This window comes from Oryzias melastigma, linkage group LG10 (assembly GCF_002922805.2).
Source record: "Oryzias melastigma strain HK-1 linkage group LG10, ASM292280v2, whole genome shotgun sequence".
Lineage (NCBI taxonomy): Eukaryota > Metazoa > Chordata > Actinopteri > Beloniformes > Adrianichthyidae > Oryzias > Oryzias melastigma.
In genome coordinates, this window is record NC_050521.1 from 22,498,340 (window position 1) to 22,512,401 (window position 14,062).

Below are 14,062 nucleotides of genomic sequence, written 5' to 3' on the forward strand. Positions count from 1 at the left end.
GTTATATTTGGCGTCACGGAAAATGTGTCTCAATTGCGTTCAAATTTGGGGCGTTCGATAGTTCTGATGCTGCACTATGTGGTTGTTTGGGGTTCGGACCCAGACCTGAATGAAGTGGGTCACTTGATGGGCAGAAAACTTTAACCGTAAGACAAGATCCTGAAGTTTGACTAAAACATGTAGAAAAAATAAGCTAAAACAGAACCAGATGCAGAAAATGTAAACTTAAGATTCTCAAATATGAAACTCTAACATCTTTTTTTGGCCTAGCTTCTGTGAAACAGCACAGCGGAGAGCAGATATTTCAAAACTCAGCAGAAGGCGCTCAGGTTTGTCCATCTTTGTTTTCAAGCTGGACACATTTGATGTTCTAGTTAGCTTTCGATCCATTTACAAAAACATGGATTCTTTCAGTCTTTGGTGCTTTTGTGTTTGTTTTTCAGGATGCTCTATTTCTGATTTAGTTCAGCTGTTTTCATTTGGTTAATTATCTCACCGCCCTCACTACAGGTGTTGGTTTCTTTTGTCATGTAAGCCTTTAAATCCTTCCTCTCCTGCAGTTGAGTCCTAGTGTTAGCCCTCACATGGACCGATGGCAGACTCCACCACGCCGGCAGCGCTGAGACAGATCATTGGTGACAACTGTTGTACCGACTGTGATGAGGCTGTCATGTTTGGTTTCTGACAACAAAACCCACCATGAAGGACACGGTAAAGCCTCTGTCCAACCACAGTATTAAAGAACAACACCTTCCTCGCATCGCGCGCCCCTTAGCTCTGCTTTCAGGGTGACATGGAGTCAATTGAAACACTAAACTGACTTTGTTCTAAACGTGTTACTTCATTCTTTGCATGTGGTTTGCCAAACTGTGTTGCAGCTCTGTGGCATTGAGCAAGCCGGTTTTGTCGTGACGTTGATAAGAAACAGATTTAAGAAATTGGAACAAAAAAAAAAAAAAAAAAACCCTCTTGCTGTGTTAATGAGGCAGTTTTGGCAGAATCGGTTCAGTTTTACTGTCCTCTGTGGGGAAATATAACTGAATATAGCTCTTTATTTATGAAAGAGACACAAAATCCAGCCATGAAACGTATCTATCGATCGTTTTTACCTCTTTAAAGCTGTTTCACTTTCAGTAAATGTCCCGATAAGTCATATTTACAGACAGCTGTTTTATGTTAGGCTACAAAATTCACTGCAGGCTATTGACAGTTTCATAGGTCATGTTTTCCCACACAGAAACCAATTCCTCTGAAACTGAACTTCAGCATGACCAATCAAAAGCGGCGTTTGACAGCTGCAAGACTTTAGACCTTTGGATAGCACCGTCTGACTGCTTGTAAATAATCTGTAGGCTTTTTCTCTGCTCAATTCCCCAAACTTTCCAGTCAACAACATTCTTCCAGTCCTAATGTGTGTGGGGGGGAAAGAGAAAGAGAGCATAGATATTCCTCTTAGGAAATCCTGGAAGCTCTTCAAGATCCTCTGGGTATGGCCAAGAACCTCAGTCTGGGAACAGCTTGAAAAGGCTGCCTTTGCCCTTTCCGCTGCCGCAGCCCGTCTCAATGCAGCTCAGCTCAATTCAGGTTATGCAGAACGTGTCAAGTCACAACCAAGGTTACGGCGCTGCGAAACCAGCAAGAAAAGCCAAACCAAACAATTATATATCATCCACATCATTCAAAGAAAGCCAAACAGTATTTAGTATATTTAAAATACAGACTAAAGGTGATTAACAGCTTAAAATTTAAAGGTTTTGGTCCAAGTCTCCATTCAGCATTAAACTGGGAACACGAAGAGGAACTCCTCTGGTTAAGAAAAAAATTGAGGGAGGACGGCTGTGATGAGTCTGAGTTTGAGAGGGATAAAGAGGGAAGAACACAATAAAAAACACTGGAACATCTACTATTAAACCAAAGAAAAATGCTCACAACTGTAGCAACTAGTGAAAAGGAGGGAGACAAACATAAAGACAAAAAACTGATGTAAGACAAAAAATAAATAAATTAGTAATTGTAGAAATGGGGAAAACAAAACACAAAACATTGGAACAGCTGGTATAATATGAAAAGAATAATTCCTATAAAAATGCGAGAACAGGATGAGAACAAAAACACTGGAACAGTTGTTATAGAAATGCTCATAACTGCAGCAATAATTGAAAAGAAGAGACAAGCACAAAAACACTGGAAAAAATGCTATAAATAAAAATAAGTTAGTAACTGTAAACATGGGAAAACAGGATGAGGGCAACCTACAATAAACACTGGAACAGCTCTGGGGCAAAATGATAAGTTATGAACTTGTAAAAATGAGTAAACAGAAAAGGACACAAACAGAAAAACACAAGGACATGTCATCAAAGACAAAATGAGATTACACAAAACCCCTGGAACATCTACTATAAGACAAAAGGATAAGTTAGTAACTGCAAATATGTGAGAACCGGATGAGGACAAACACAAAAGCACCAGAACAGCTCCTAATAGAAAAAAATAACTGTAAAAATTAGACAACTGAAAATAGAAAAAAAAAACCATCAACAACAACAACAATCAAAAAAAAATTGGAACATTTTCTATTGAATAAAATAATATGTTAGTAACTGTAAAATGTGAGAACAGGATCAGGGCAATATAAGAACAGGATGAGGACAAATACACACACAACAAAATACACAGGAACAGCTCCCATAAGACAAAATGATAAGCTAGTAACTGTAAAAATGAGAAAAAAAGAGAAGTGAACAAACACAAAAAACACAGGAAGAGGTCAGCCACGACAAAATGATAAATTAGTACAAAACCACTGAAACATCTTCTATAAGACAAAATGATAAGTTAGTAACTTTAAAAATGTGAGAACAGGATGAGGACAAGCAAAAAAAACAAACAAACAAACACCAGAACAGCTCATAAAATTAGTAAGTAACTGTAGAAATGTAAGAACAGGATGTGGACAAAAACAAAAAAAATACTGGAACAGCTCCTATAAGAAAAAATAAGTTTGTATCTGTCAAAATGAGAAAACTGATAACAAAGAAGCTGGAACCGTTCATACAAGACAAACTGATAAGTTAGTAACTGTAAAAGCGAGAGAACAGGATCGGGGCAACACACAAAAAACACTAGAACAATTCCTGTAAGACAAAATCATAAGCAAGTAACTTGTAGGCGCAGTGGTTAGCGCTCTCGCCTCACAGCGAGAAGGCCCCGGTTCGACTCCCGGCTGGGACCTTTCTGTGTGGAGTTTGCATGATCTCCCCATGCATGCGTGGGTTTTCACCGGGGACTCCGGCTTCCTCCCACCGTCCAAAAACATGCCTCATAGGTTATTTGGTGACTCTAAATTGCCCCTAGGTGTGAATGTGAGAGTGAATGGGTGTGTGATTGAGGCCCTGCGACAGACTGGCGACCTGTCCAGGGTGTACCCCGCCTTCGCCCTTCAGTAGCTGGGATAGGCTCCGGCACCCCCGAGACCCTGAAAAGGAGGAAGCGGTCAAGAAAATGGATGGATGGAAGTAACTTGTAAAAGTGACAAAAACAGAAAGGGGAACAAACACAAAAACCACTGAAACATCTCCATAGGACAAAATGATACGTTAGTAACTGCAAACATGTGAGAGCATGATGAAGACAAACCCAAAACACTGGAACAGCTCCTAATAGAAAAATAAGTTAGCAACTGTAAAAATGGGACACTTGAAAATGGATAAAGAAAAAAAAATAACAGCAACAAAACTTTAACATCTCATATAGAACAAAATGATAAGTTAGCAACTGTCAAAATGTGAGAACAGGACGAGGACAAATGCAAAAAACAGGAGCAGCTCCCATAAGACAAAAAGATAAGTTAGTAACTGTGAAAATGAGAAAACAGAAAAGTGAACAAGCACAAAAACACTGAAACAGCTCATATATGACAACAAGCTACTGTAAAAATGTGATAATAACAATATAAAAACACTGGAACAGCTGGGATTATCCTAAAGAAAAAGGGAAATAAAGAAAACGAAGAGAAATCCCATAAAAATTGAAAAATCAGGAAGGAGAATAAGAAAAAAACTGTTTTAAATGTATTTTTGTCAATGAGGTGTATTTATTACTGGAACAATGAGTTAACAGGAAGGACATGTGCACAAAGCATCTGGAAAATGTGTTAAATGACAAAACAGATTCTTTAGTAAAGAGGGGAAAAGCAAGAGACATGTTTTATGGATCATTTTGAATCCTATGGCCCAGATTCTTTAATGGTGATCAGAATCGCAGATGGTTTAGATTTGACGTCCTTGTGGAGTTTGGTGACATTTTGGACGGTGAGGATGATCACGTGCGCAAACTCAGCTGACAATAACCCCCGCCGTCTGAGATCAACAGGCCCGCGGGCACATCCGCGCGCTCTGACGGCGGCACGGGGCTTCACTCCCGTCCGGCAGCGGATTTCCCAGCTGCCACTCAAACCCGCGGAGGCTCGGCGGAGAGGAGGGACCAGGAGGACGCGCATCCATCCATCCATCCATTCATCAGTCCCGCAACTGAGCGCACTCCGCTGCCGCCCGGACCTCCCGCCTGCTCCAGCCAGCCAGCCAGTCCGCGCGCGGAGGCGCGAGACCAAATCGTCTGTCTCACGCGCAAACCGGCGAGCAGAGGAGGCAGTTGGGGAGGACGTCGAGGAGAATTTTTTATAAAAGGAGCTAGTCTGTCGGAGGCGGAGAGGGGAATCCACCGCCAGCCAAACTCCAATCCCCGGCGCGCGTTTGTCCGGTGAGTCGATGCGTGATTCTAAAGTGCTTCATTTCACCTCGCGGGGCTTCGTTTTCTGCACAAATCTGCTCGTGAAAAAACCTTTTAAGTTTGTATCTATAGAGTGAAAGACGCTCATGGAAGCGGATGCGTCCAGAAACGCGCACACATTCAGAGCCCGGCATCTGCAGGACACCAGTGTTTGTGGAGCTCATCTAGAAAAGAAAAAACCCGAAAAGAGCACCGTGGGATTTGGAGGAGGTGTTGGATTTTCTTTTTCTTTTAACCTCTCCCCCCGAGAAGAGGAAGAAAAGCGCGTTTCCTTTGCGCTTTTGGTGGGACATGTGGGTCTTGAAACGCGACCAAGGTCTATTTTAGAGGAAAAGAAAGACACCGGCCTCAATTGAGCTTCAACCGTGTCTCCCAGCCATCCTGTTGTCATGGTTACTGGCTGGAGGAGGCTGGGAGAACATGGCTGTCTCTCCCTCACTCCCCCCCGTTTTCCTCTGTTTCTCCTTCACACACATGGAAAGGAGAGGAAGACAACCCCCCCTTAGCCTTTCTGCCTGTTTGTTTTAGTCTGAGTTCATTTAAAGAGACTTTTAGTCAGGAATTTGTCTCATACCACCTTTAAAGAAGCTGCCCTGTGATCTCCATAGGATAACATTTCACCAAACTAAATTTTGTTGAGTCATGTTAGACTGAGCTGCATCTTCTTCTGCCTAAAGCTCAATTCCCAACAGGGAATCATCTTAATTATAGGATATTTACACGTCTCATCTGGAAGCATTGAAATTCATGGAAGTTCGATTCAAATCAGCTAAACCGAAAGCGGCTCTCCAACCAAACTCTGCCTCTGATGACCTTGTTATCCCTGAGGTTGATCCGCTACAGCGCAGAACTCATTTGGGATGCATGTTTTTTTTTTTTTTCTATAATTCAATATGAGACACTTTCTACAATTAGAAAATGTTATGAAACAATGGGGGGTTTATGGCGATGAGTGAGTCTGAATGGGAAACAAATCAGGAAGAATCACAATTTAACCGAGGATTTAAGGCAGCCGAGCTTTACGTGGTTGTTTAGCCTGGTTTAAGTTCAGCTGTGTAAATGTTGGAGTTAGACACGGTTGAAGGAATAGGAAAATACCCTGGACAATGTTCAAGTTTTTTTCTTCTTCTTTTATTTCCTGTCCTCGGGAAGCAAGAAATGATTTTCTTCCTCCCAGCACCTGCATTTTAAAGGTTACACTATCTTTAGGAATGTGTGTGAGTGCGTGTTCGTGTGTTAGCTGCACAACCAGTTATGCCCACGCCCGTCATATCACGAACAAGGTCAGTGGGTCAAAACTCCATTTTTTTTTTTGCATCATGGAAAGACTGAAAAAGAAGGAAGAACAGAGGATTCCTGCTTTTTCTCTCGGTTAGCAGATCTGTTAGCTTAGCTTAGCTATTTAATGTTATTTTGTTGTTGACTAATCTATACATTTTTGAAGTATTTTAAATTTTTTCAACCACATCACTTTCTATGACACTGCTTAAATAATCTATATTTTTACTTTTTATTATTATTTTCTGGGGTTGCTGGAGCCTATCCCTGTTCCTGTTAAGTGGAAGAGGGGTAAACCCTGGAGAGGTCGCCAGTTTGTCACACATAATCACACATTCATACCTAAAGACAACTCAGAATCACCAATGAGGAGTTTTGGGGCTGTAGAGTGCCCAGAGAAAACCCACACAGAAATAATAAATCTTTTCCCCTCTTTTCACTAGCGACTTTAATTTTCTCCTCTATATTTAAATATTATAAACAGACTTTCAGGTTATGAACAAGTAAAACATCAGCAAAATAAACTATTATATTTTCTGTAAATTAACATATAGGCTTAAATGGATAAAGAGTTTTTCGGTCCACAATAGACTGGCAGCTTATTCAGGGCGTACTGGGCATCTTCGCCTGACTTTTGCTGGGATAGGCTCCAGCAACCTCCAGAGGGATTCAGTACAGGTTCTGGATAGTCTGTGGACAGCACGTTTTTGATTAACTTCCAGGAGGAATGGTCAGACCTTTGGAACACACTGCTAGAATCTTGTTATTCTGTTAGCACTGACATGCTAACACTATAGCATAGTTTCATAAACAGTCTCAAACTGTAACCTCTGGCTTCACTGAGGTAAACATTTTTAACTGACTTTAAGCTGCACGTCCTCTGTGTCTGAATTCACTCACTTATTAACCCCTAAACGACTATAATGTGCAGGACTATCTTGTGACCTGGATTGTACTGTAAGTCAGACACATATTCACCACTTTTTTTTAATTTGTCACTCATTTACTGAAGTAAAATCCTAATAAATATGAGCATGTTCTGAAGATTATTTATGAATCTACTGTATTCTTGGGTAATTTATTTAAAAAAGAGAAATTTATATACTTTTTTTCAATTGACAAATCGCTCAAATGCAATATTATGGTTTAAATTTGGCAATCTGGTGAGCATGAACACTAACAGTTTTTTTGCAAACAGTTCTGGGAAATTTCCAGAATATTTGGACACACTGAAAACAAAAAAAATACCATGTAATGCTCTAAAAAGTGAGTGAATTCAGACACAACTATAACATAAACAAAGTTGATCTTAAAGACTCACTTGGCTATTGCTTCTTCTTTGTTAATCTGCTCTTTTGAGTCACTTTTGTATTTCAAGACTCTCTGAAATGCAGTTATAATACTCTGTTAGGTAGTTTTAGCCTTGTCGGTTCTCTGTGGCCCGCTGTCATCTTCCAGAGGCTTTTTAAAGAATGGCAGGTAAAAGGACAAAAAAGACTTCGTTTTTCAATAATTTCCATCTTTGGGGATTAATAAAGTTTGTTATCTTTTCTTATTATAACACCTACTTTGTTTACTAATTAGTTTTCATTTTATCTCATAAATGTTGTATTTTCTTTCACCAAAAACAAACTGTAACTTTAGAAAAATGCTCCAAAATGCTAGAAATAATCTTGCTTACCTTTGCATAGATTTCAGGGTTTCTTGTCTGCAAATGTCGCTTTAAGTTTGTTGTGTTTTTGCTTGTGATGGTCGCTGCACACGATGTACACAATGTGATGCTGAGGGTCGCCTGAAATGGATAATTAGTCCATATATCTGCTCTTCTTCTTCTACTCAGAGCAGACACATTTTTTCAATCTAAATCACAGAAATGCAGTTTATTAAATTAGCGTCTGCAGGACTTTACGTTCTGATTGGATGACTGAGCATTTGCTCCCGCCTTTCTCCACCAGCAGTTATGATTGGATGTCGTCATCAAAGGTCATTTTCGTTTTGTTCGTTGACTAAAATGGCAATAAATTTGAAGTCTTCTTGTCTGAAAGTGAGTTTCTTGTCTGAATGTTGATGAAGACAATGGCACAATTTTTTTGTCAACAAAATTAATACGGACTCACTACAATAAAAATTGTGTTTTTTAACATGTTCTTGCTGCATTTTTCTGATGATAGACATACCTATAAAGGAAATTGATCTTAAAAATGCATTTCTGAGTATTTCTTTATTCAAATCGTTGTGAATCAGGAAAAAATGCGGTTTGAAAAAGCTTGTAGCCGTCATGTAAAATCTACAACAACTCCCTGCTCCGCTCCATTCTGATGCATCACTGGCAGACTAAAAGACTAAAAAATACGTCTTTATTTTCCACGTCTGAGCTTTCATCTTGCTCAAAACGATAGCTCCAAAATTGCTCGCCGTTTTGGTTGCACCGCTAATGTTTGGCTGGAGTCGTGTGGGGCTGTAAGTGTAAACAAAGGGATGATGGGAAATAAGTGCAGGCTTACTCTTCACCAATGATCCCACCTAAAACTCAGAGGTAAATTTCCAATGCGCTCCTGCCACTCTGCAGAAACTATGTCCTAGAAAACTAAAGTTTTTTTTAAAATTTTGGCTAAAACATCATAATCATAATTAAAATTCCACAGGGAACGGTCTGAAAATAGATCAGAAGAGGACTTAATTGTTTACGTAACAAGCTTATATAATACAAAACACTGATAATGCATTTTAAAATAACAGCAGCTAACCAATTTGCTGAAGATGCTCTCTTGTTTCTATCACTAATTATCTTTATTTTTATTTCCTGTGTTCTGCTTCTGTTCCATTTAAGTAATTTCAAATTAAAATGTATCACTAAATATGCAGAAGGTGGTCAACCTCATGTCCTCCGGTGCTCTGAAGCTTCGGCGGTGTGTGTTTAACATCTCTGGCAGCTTCAAACCCAAATGTTGAAATGATGGAGGGCAGCACTTTGAATGTAACGAGGTCAGACAGGAGAAAGTGGCTCAGCAGAGGAGCGCTGCTCAGCTCCAGTCTTTACTGGCAGAGATTCACGTTTGTGAGATGGATGGACAGATAGATAGGATAAAGAGATTAAATCTTTGGACAGCTTAAGAAGATCGTATTATAATGCCTCACCATAGCTTATTACATTTAGTCAAAAAAGCTAAACCCAGTTTTTCTGGTTGTTTTCCTCATTTTATCAATGTAAAGTGGGTAAATTGCATCGTATGATGTCACGGCTCAACTCTTCATGTTGAAGGTGTTTATATTCTTGCTCAAATAAAACAGAGAAATCTTTACGTGACTTCTATATTTTACCGTATAATAGCTTCTCAGCATGTTGCTGTGACATTTATGAACTCCAACGATCTCCTAAAAGTTTGAATCTGTTTGGTATTTCTGTACTTGATGGTTTCTCCTGGCTTGTGTGGATGTTTTGGACCCTTTCTTCTCAAAAATCATGGTGATTCATAAATCAATCAGAGGAGTGGGCACGCATTGACGAGTGGCTTCTAATCTGATGGATGACAGTTTAATTCTCATCTGGCTTCACAAACAGTTTGGTGAAAGCTCGTTGGCGTCTGTGGAAAATGCATAAATGTGTAGGAGAGTCCTCGGATTTGAGAAAAACTCGTGACTGAATGTAGTTTGTGTATAAATAGAAATTTATAAATAATTAAATTATTACATTAATTATTAATAATTTATCTATAAATAAATTTCTATTATGATTTGTTCACAGAAACATTTTTTAATGTGTTTTAAAGATGCTGTAAAACCTAATTTTTGTTGCTGATGAAGCCAATGCTAGCTTGTGCTAATGCTAGTAGTGCCCGATGGTGCAGTGGTTAGCACTCTTACAGCGAGAAGGCCCGTGGTTCGAGACCTAGCTGGGGGACCAGAAACAGAACCATCATGGGGACCTTTTTGTGTGTAAAAGTTTGCATTTTCTCCCCGTGCATTCGTGGGTTTTCACCGGGTTTTCCTCCCACCATCCAAAAATAGGTCATTTGGTTACTCTGAATAGTCCCTAGGTAACCCTACGTGACCTGTCCAGCACGTACCCCACCTTTGCCCACGAGTGGCTGGGTTTGGCGCTGGGAACCCTGTGACTCTGAAAGGAAGAAAATGGTTTAGAAAATGACGGATGTTAATTTGGGCTTGAGAGGCGCTTTAAGCCAGCGGGAGAGACTGTAAACAAAGGGTTGATGGGAAATTAGCCGAGGCTAACTTCTGCGCTAACAGTCCCGCCCACAACCTCGAGGCAAATTTCTACTTAACTTTGGCGGCTCTGCAGAAACTATGTCTTAAAAAAACGACACAAGCTTTTGATTTTGGCTAAAATCTGCATAATCATAATTAACAGAGGAACGATTTTACAATAAAAATATAGTCGGAGTCTGACTTTAGGTCTAAATAGTAGAATAAAAAGCCATTTTTTTAGTGTTTGGGCTTTAGGTTCTTGGATTAGGTTAATTCAAATAACCAAAAAAAAACAAAAAAAAAAATACAAAAGAAGACGATCAATCGTGACTTGATTGGAAAAATAAAGAGATCTTCTCAACTATTGTTTTCCAAAGGCTCCCGTGTCTTTAGTTCCTTATTGTTGCTGTTGTGCTGCCTGCAGGAGCCAGTCATGCTTATCAGCGTATTCCCCGTGGACTGCAGCACCGTCTCACAGATCAATACACTACACTGTGCTGCGTGTCTTTGTCCGTTCGTTGTGCGTCTGTGTGAGACAGACAGCGAGACGTCGCAAACGCAGGAGGGCCAAAAAGCCAACTTGATGTGAGTTTGGCCCTTTGGCCCACTTCCTTGTCTCCTGACATGTGGTGAGCCCCCACGTCGGCGTGGTATTAACCCACGCGGCGTTTGGTCCCATCACAATTAAAGGAAACTGATAAGATTGGGAAAAAAAGTCTCCAGTCTTCTGCTGACAACGGCGGAATGCACAAAGCCTGTCCTGACGGGCCTTCGATGGGTAGAAAAACAAAGACCCGGACACACAGTCGGAGTGTAATTACACCCCCGCCACATCACACGGCCTTTTTGGGGTTTCATCGGTTTTTCCTGCATTCGTCCTTGCGGCGGCGGGCGGGGGGGCTTCAACACATCTGCTCTCTCTTTTTCACTTCCAGAGGTTTTTTTTTTTCATTTTCCCTCTGGATGAGACTAATTTAGCTCAATTAACACTAAACGAGAGTCTGATATTGAGAAAAGCGCGTGAGACAAAGGAACATACAGAGCAGATTAATGGGACTGGGTGGGAGGGAAAAAAAACAGGCCACTGCAAACGCACCGAGAATTCCCACTTATCATGTTCCCATTTACGGAGATGTGTCACTGCTCCACTTCTGGATGTGCGTGCGCGCATTTATGTATGCTAATGTGTGCAAATTCTCTTTCGTGGAATAATAAATGGATGCAAATCATGAAAGTTTGCTCCGACATGACTCAGAAATGAGGAAGCTATCGTTCCTTCATCCACTTTCTGAGTTTGGGATTATCCTAAGATTATACTGACGCAGCTGTCGAAGGAAGTCCACGCCGCTTTTTTAGATTTAGGAGATGCACTTTAGCGTGTCATCATGCGGTCATGCATTGCGTGAGAAGCTCAGTGCAGATGGAAACATATGAGCATCAATTGTCATGGATTCCTGCAGAATCTGTTTAGCCATCAGAGGGAGACGAGGGTCACGGGAGGACACGATGAAAAGACAAACGGATAAATGGTTCCTGTTTTTATGAGGGAGAATGACACAGAAGATGTCAGTGTGAGAAATAATGATTCAGTCACACCTTTGAGGGCCGGAACAACCCGACTCTCAGAGGGATTCATGAAGCTCCACAGCAAAAATGCAGCCTGGAGGAAGGAAAAATGCTGCTCTCCAGCCGGGAGCTCGGCATTAGGCAGCAATTTGTGTGATTATTTTGGGGGGTTCTGCATAATTTGCTTCATGGTTTTTGCAGCTGATGAAACATTCATTGAGGCAGCGGTGAGCCGCAGCATTTGTTACATCAGAGATACAGACATGTCCTTCCTTCGCCACAAATCTTTCCTCTCTACCCGAGCCTCTTTCCTTTTTTTTTCTTTCCTGCAGAAATGCTAGAAATTTCCTGAGAGACCACAGAGAGTTTTGCTGGCGCGCTTTTCATCTCCGCCCTCCTTACCTGTTCACCGACAGAAAAAGTGCCTGTAAATATTTTACTGCAGTTCTGCTGCAAGTGTGTCGCTGCAGATGAATCAGCAGAGCTGACGAGGTGACTTCCTGCTCTCTGCTCCAGAGGGTTGAGCTTCAGAAAAACATCATTTTAGGATATAAAACCCTCTTTTACAGACTCACTCCAATGAAAATAGTGTTTTTAAACATGTTCTTGTAGCATTTTTCTTATAATGGAGGACATAAATAACATAATTTAGGTTAAAACAGCTTTTCTGTGTATTCAAATCGAGCAAATAGTTGGAAAACGGTCAGGTTTGTGATGTAGCAACTGGGCGGTCTCACTGCTATGCTACAATTCTGAAGCATCCTCTTGCAGACAAATAGATCCATTTGCATCCACATTTTAAACGTCTGAGCTACAATCGGAACCAAAACTTTACGGATGGATAGCTCTGATGCATTTTTTTATTGCTACGCTAAAGTTAGCTTGGGCCTGTGAGGTGCTATAAGCTAGCGACAACACCAGAGGTCTCAGGTTTTTACTTTAAAAAGTAATGAAGTCAAAATCGTAGTTAAGCCTTATTTAACTAGTTAAACAGTTGAAGGACAGTACATATAACAAGTTGGGCTAAAACATTTTATCTGATTTTTGAGTGCCACGGTAAACCAATTCGAAGTCAGAAAGCGCAACAAGAATGACCGCACACCGGATTATAAAACAGGTTTTATATTTTTGAGCTATATTTAAAAGCACCTTATGGGTCAAGAAATACAGTGAGAGTCCCTTAACTAGCTCTGATTTATTTTTTTGAGTTGAATTTATGTCTTTTTGGCATTGCTGACATTACACTACCTGTTACAACATTGGCAGTATTTAGCTCATCCTATGTGACACAAGGTGTCTTTTATTTTGAAAGGAAATCATGTTAACAGTTAAAAGTTAAAAGTTAAAAACTGTTTAATAATTTGGAAAAAAAAGGCTATTAACTTTTTATTTTTATGTAAATGACTTTTGATAATAATCTGAATATATTTTAGATTTTTATGTAAATGAAAAATAATACTGTGGATGTTTGAAGTATAGTTACAGCACTGATAACAACTGATCTGCATATGCGTAGAACTGGTTTAATTAGTGTTTTATCTACTTGTATAGCCATAAAATCAAGTGTCACTCAAGGATTCTTAATAACCTGAATCTATGGTTGTAGGATATAAATATTTGATCATAAATCCTCAACCGTGTGTTGATAATTAATGTAAAGGGAATGGTAAGGTTGGGATTATATAAATTCACTTCTTCCCTTTCCCTTTTAAGCAATCTACCTTTTGACATCTAGTTATCCAATGTCTGACATGTTTCTGGATGTTGATTGATTATGTACTATGCCAATGTTTATGTACCTGATTGGTTGAACCGTTTCAAATCAAATCAAATGTTTTATTCATGCAAAAAAGTATATATTTTTATTTATTATAATGGTAATATTACATAAATACAAATCTGAGTCTTATTTTCTAAAAGGTGAAGTGAACGTTTGTGGCTCCTGCTAGGTTTGGTTTGTAAAAAGTTGACCCAAATGGATCTGTAAGGGTAAAAAACAAAGGGTTGATGGGAAATTAGAGTCGGGTAACAGTCCTGCCCACAACTCTGCAGAAAATATGTATAGTAAAAGTGGGACTTTACCCTAAAAATATAAAAAATCTTTGTTTCTGTGGATTCTCTGCAGTTTTAAACCAACTTTTGAACAAATTCAACCAAAAAAAATATGGAATCAAATTTATTTTTACTCAACGTTTAATTTTTTTTTTTTACATATGCATAA

General features: G+C 39.7%; 1 protein-coding gene and 1 long non-coding RNA gene across 2 annotated transcripts in view; both read left to right on the forward strand.

Moving 5' to 3' along the window:
- Positions 1-268: 268 nt before the first annotated feature.
- On the forward strand, positions 269-2,972 carry LOC112153048. Its single transcript, XR_002920435.2, has 2 exons — positions 269-329; positions 561-2,972. It is a non-coding gene; the product is annotated as an uncharacterized LOC112153048 (long non-coding RNA).
- A 1,316-nt stretch (positions 2,973-4,288) lies between these two features.
- Positions 4,289-14,062, forward strand: part of psd2 (pleckstrin and Sec7 domain containing 2) — a 36,814-nt gene continuing 27,040 nt past the window's right edge. Inside the window, exon 1 of the mRNA XM_024283479.2 lies at positions 4,289-4,761. The gene's annotated coding sequence lies outside the window, so the exon portion shown is untranslated. The remainder of the gene's footprint in view (positions 4,762-14,062) is intronic.